At 38.9% G+C, this 4,594-nt stretch overlaps 1 protein-coding gene across 21 annotated transcripts in view; it reads right to left on the bottom strand.

The window, feature by feature from the left end:
• SYTL2 (synaptotagmin like 2) overlaps positions 1-4,594 on the bottom strand; it is a 52,851-nt gene that overhangs the window by 47,596 nt on the left and 661 nt on the right. For 4 of the 21 annotated variants that reach the window (XM_086882288.1, XM_086882286.1, XM_086882291.1 and 1 more), the window contains exon 2: positions 3,545-3,583. The exons of the other annotated variants lie outside the window; for them this stretch is intronic. The gene's annotated coding sequence lies outside the window, so the exon portion shown is untranslated. The remainder of the gene's footprint in view (positions 1-3,544; positions 3,584-4,594) is intronic. 21 annotated transcript variants of the gene reach the window in all.

The raw sequence follows: 4,594 nt of genomic DNA on the forward strand, positions 1-4,594 counted from the left end.
ATTGAAAGGAAAATAACTGTCCTCCCAAGCATAATGTTTTAACAGATAGCTCCATAACATGAAAATTTTGTCTGCTATTGGGGTCCTTCTGGCTAGGTTGAAACCAGCCAGCAGCAATGTTAGTCCTCCTTAATACTGATATTAAATTGCAAGAATAGCAGGAAGTCTATCAGTCATGAAAACTTCACTCACGAGATTGTTTGCACGGCTGGGCTGGGCTGTATCATGCAAAATTGTCTTCTCCCTGACTGGTACCAGTTTCCCTGAACACTTATGGTCAAATGCAAGCAGAGAACTCTTGACACTGAAAAACGAGGTGTGCTATGGTGCAAGGCAGATAAAAGGCCATGGCAAGAGCTGAACCAAACTGCTACTCATGGGAAGCATGAAGCAGAGAACTGTTTCTGGAGCAGCCTTCAGTTGCACTGGATGAGGTGAAGTGTCAATGAACACTTTTTAACCCTTCTGAAAAGGATTTGCTCTACAAATGCTGCTGAATAGCACAGGAATAGAAAAGAAGGGGCAAAAGACTGTGACAGGAATTGTTTCTCATGCACAGGCAGCTAAATCTGGAGTTTAGAGTTTGTGAGGCTGGGCTTTGGAGTATCAGGCCTGTCCCTGAATAGGTATTTAGCCTTGCAGGAGTGGCTCATTCTTTAAGAACATAGTTACGCAAGGTGTTAGCTCACTTGCCCAATAGCTATAGCTACATACCCAGGAATCAACTAAATCCAGAGCCCCCATGACCACTTAACCCAAACTTCAAATGCACATCCCTTTGTTCACCAAAATACACGATAATCTCTGAAGGGTTTGCTTGGTTGTCTCTTGACCCTTCCTAGGCCTTAACTACCAAGGATTAAACCTCACAGGCAGAAACAAGAAGCCAGGTACACTTTCTCTCAGTCAGACCACTGTAAAAAAAAAAAGTCTCTTCCCTCCTCATCCAGATAGACCTGCATTCCCGGCTATAGACAAGTCCAGTTCTAACAGAGCAGAGGGAACAGGAGAGTAACCTTAGGGTATCCATTTTTAATCCAAGTCTCTTAAGCTCCGGAGAAGTAATGTAATCATTATTAAGCAAGGTAAAATTAATGACATTTACACTAACATAAATTATCCCAGGATTAAAAAACAAGTTATGTGGGCAGGACCAGAATAGAAGGTTAATAGCCTGCTACTTCTGCTTGTTTGACAGACTTCTGCCTAGGAGTTAGATAAATACCTTTTGCTTATAGTTCTTCAAGTGCGATTACAGAGGGTTTTTGGACCTCACCCTTAATTTTTCACAACAGATGGTCTATTTTTAAATGCTATTTTTAAATCACATTAGCCATTTAAATTCATTAGAGAAGAAAAGCATGGTGGCAGATCTTAACATCAACAAGATAATGGTGTAGAAACCATTTCTAACCCAGGGGTTCTCAAATACAATAATCTAGTTCTGGGGCTCTAGCACACTGAGATCCCATAGTCTGACTGTAGTCCAAACAGCCTGTACAGAGCTAAATCTCTCTCAGTTTATCAGTCAGCCAGAATCAGACCCTGGGCAGGAAATTTCATACAGAATTTACCAATATTGTTTGATGCTTTTGTAGAACAAAATCATTTTGCAGTGAATCGAGGATATTATTCTGCTAATTACTCCACAGGTAAATGTGGAGCAATTTCTTCTTTCTTCTTACCTTTCTTTTTATTTATACTCAGACACATTTAGAGAGAGATGAAATGAAAAATTTCCCTGACGGGGACAGAGAAATAGAAAAAATATTTTCAGAAGATTTATACTGCAGAGAAAAAAGGAACACACCAAGATGTAAGAGGAAAAAAATATGGGATCACAGCATGGTTTGGGTTGGAAGAGACCTTAAATACCATTTAGATCCAGCCCCCCTGTCATGGACAGTGACACCTTCCACTAGTCCAATTTATTCCAAGCTACATCCAGCCAGGCCTAGAACACTTTCAGGAATGGGGAGACCCAGCCTCTCTGGGCAACAAATTTTTAAGTTACTCATTAATTTAATGTGTAGGCATGGGAAATCAAGTGGATTTCAAGACAAAAAGAGTCTGGCATTATCATGCAGAAAAGGAGCTACAAAATAAAGAAGGGGAAGAAGTATTCTTTTCCTCCTCTTCATATGTACATTACATCTCTTCCCTTTGCCCCTCTTGATGCAATAAGCAGAATCAAATTACATATAGCAAGGAAACCTTATAACATGAAGTAAGAATCTAGTATAGCCAGTTGCTGCACACTGATGAATTGGAATGACTCCCTACCACATGAATGAATCATGAATAAGTCTGCAGAAATCAGCTGTCACTCTCAAGTTATGCCCAAATAAGTTAAAAAACTGGAGACTGCTGGTACAGAATATGCAATATCACTGGTTTGACAGTGATGCTGCAAATACACATTTTGGCATAAGTGCTTTGGAATTAGAAGATCAAACAATGGAGCCTCCTTAAACTGACTTCTGATCAACCTAAATAATCTGTCTTTAAATGCAACAGGTGATGGACTTCAAGCATCAGAATGGTACCTATTGCTTAGCAGTCATCCATTAGTCAGCCATCCCAAGTGAAAAGCACTTTCTCTGCAGAGAAAAAAATTCTTTACTACGGTTTAAAGAGTTTGATTCTATTCAAACTTTACTCCTGAATAAAGAGTGGCTTCCAAAGGATAGGAGCATCACTTTTAATTAAAGAAAAAGAAAATTAAACACTTTTTTCTGCCAAGAGACTACAAATTACCTTTATATTTCCTTGGAAATAATGTTTTTTAAGTAAACCGATTTAAGCCAGTTTCATCCCTTTCTGTCATGAGCACAGGAAACAATACAGAGTAGAAAAGTAGTAATTTCTTCAACTTCAGCCAACAGCTTTCCTAGTTAAGCCTTTTTTCCAGATGCAACTATCAAAGATTTTCTCCATGTACTAAACTGAAGCAGTATTTTTACTTGGGAATCTGGCAGGCATCTCCTGCAGAATAACAGGAGTTTACTCCAGGGAATACCTGCACATGGTCTCTATCCAGCAGAAACAGAGCACTCCTGGAGTGCTATCCAGTGTTCCAAAGCACTGGCTCTTAAGGGAAATTACAAATTCACTTTTCTGTCATCCATTTTTGGGCGCAAAGGAATGTTCACTCCGGCCTTTGTCAGAATTGGAGAACAAGAACACGAAAACCTATTGCACAGAATTTTAAAAGTCTGTCAGTGAAACTGATAATACATTATTTTGGGATGCAAGAAATGCTGGAATTAAATTCGTTTAACAAGAGACAGGTCCAATGAAAGCTTCAAGAAATTAAAAAATGTGCCTTACAACCAAAGCAGAGAAGGACTGCACACATAAGGTAGAAGCAGACTAAGATGCTATTTCCTTGCCTTAGACCTAGACATAAACACACTTAGGTATGGTAATTGGTAGCAGTATATAAGCATTTTGTAACACAGCAACAGTATTAGTAGTATTTTATAACTTAGTATACATGAATAGCACACAACTGCAAATGAACAGAGACTTGCAGTATACTTGCCCAAATAGGGTGCAGGAAAGCACATGCAAGTAGCAAAATCTGCAAGATAAGAACAAAGAATGTAGAATGGTCAGGAAATGTATCAGATAAAACTAAAATAAGATTGAAGAACAAAGGGGAGATATGTCTGATGGAACCAGAATAACTGCAAAACAAATAAGAAAGATGCCTAGCAACACTGTGGTAAGCTTATTCCCTCAAATAATATGAACTCCATCATCTGAGATCACCCCCTTTTTTTCCAGGGAGGAAGCAAGGTGAACAATACATTAACAATTAGAAAAGAAGGATGATAATGAATGAAAATCACAAAAATTCTCACTTCGATTCCAGCTTCTCTTGCCAAGGAGCTCTCAAGCACTTTACTGTGACTCCTACAACTGAAACAAGCCATCAAGTGTAGTCATCAGTGCTAAATACAGGGCACCAGCTCCAGGGTATTGTATAGTCCAGGTTCACTATTACTACGTAATATATATGATTGTTAAGAACTCTTGGGGAAAGAGATAATAGCAACTAATGGTAACTAAGAACTAATGACTGGAAAGCTGTATTGTTGCTGTACACGAGTTTAATAAAGTGCTTTGTTTCATTAGTCTTTTAAACAATCCATCACCGAAATCTTCAGTCTGTGCGTAAACACACAAATGTTTTGGTGCAACACTTTGATCAGTTCTTTTAGCTAGTAAAACTAAGTTTCTTCTCACAACATCCTGTTGAGCTTATGTTGTGAATGAGTGTGGGGGAACACATCACCACAAACAGTTCTAAGTCCCTTCCCCTTGCACTTTGTCAAAAAGTTCAAAAATCTTGTCACTTAGCAATCCATCCCCAGATTTAAGTGACCTTCATCCTAGCAATCTTCTAAGCAGATTCTTCTGCTCATACAGGAAAGACACAACTGGCTGCGTTAGACTTTAGGGCCAGGTCCAATCCTGTAAGTCATTTCAGAGACAGGGTGGATGGTGCGACTAATTCACTGTTTTGAGATTAAAAGTGTTTACTATTTACGCAAAGGTTATTAACATCTCTCAGCTGAGATCTAAGCAC

This window comes from Cyanistes caeruleus, chromosome 3, assembly GCF_971803275.1.
Source record: "Cyanistes caeruleus chromosome 3, bCyaCae1.hap1.1, whole genome shotgun sequence".
NCBI classification, from domain to species: Eukaryota; Metazoa; Chordata; class Aves; order Passeriformes; family Paridae; genus Cyanistes; species Cyanistes caeruleus.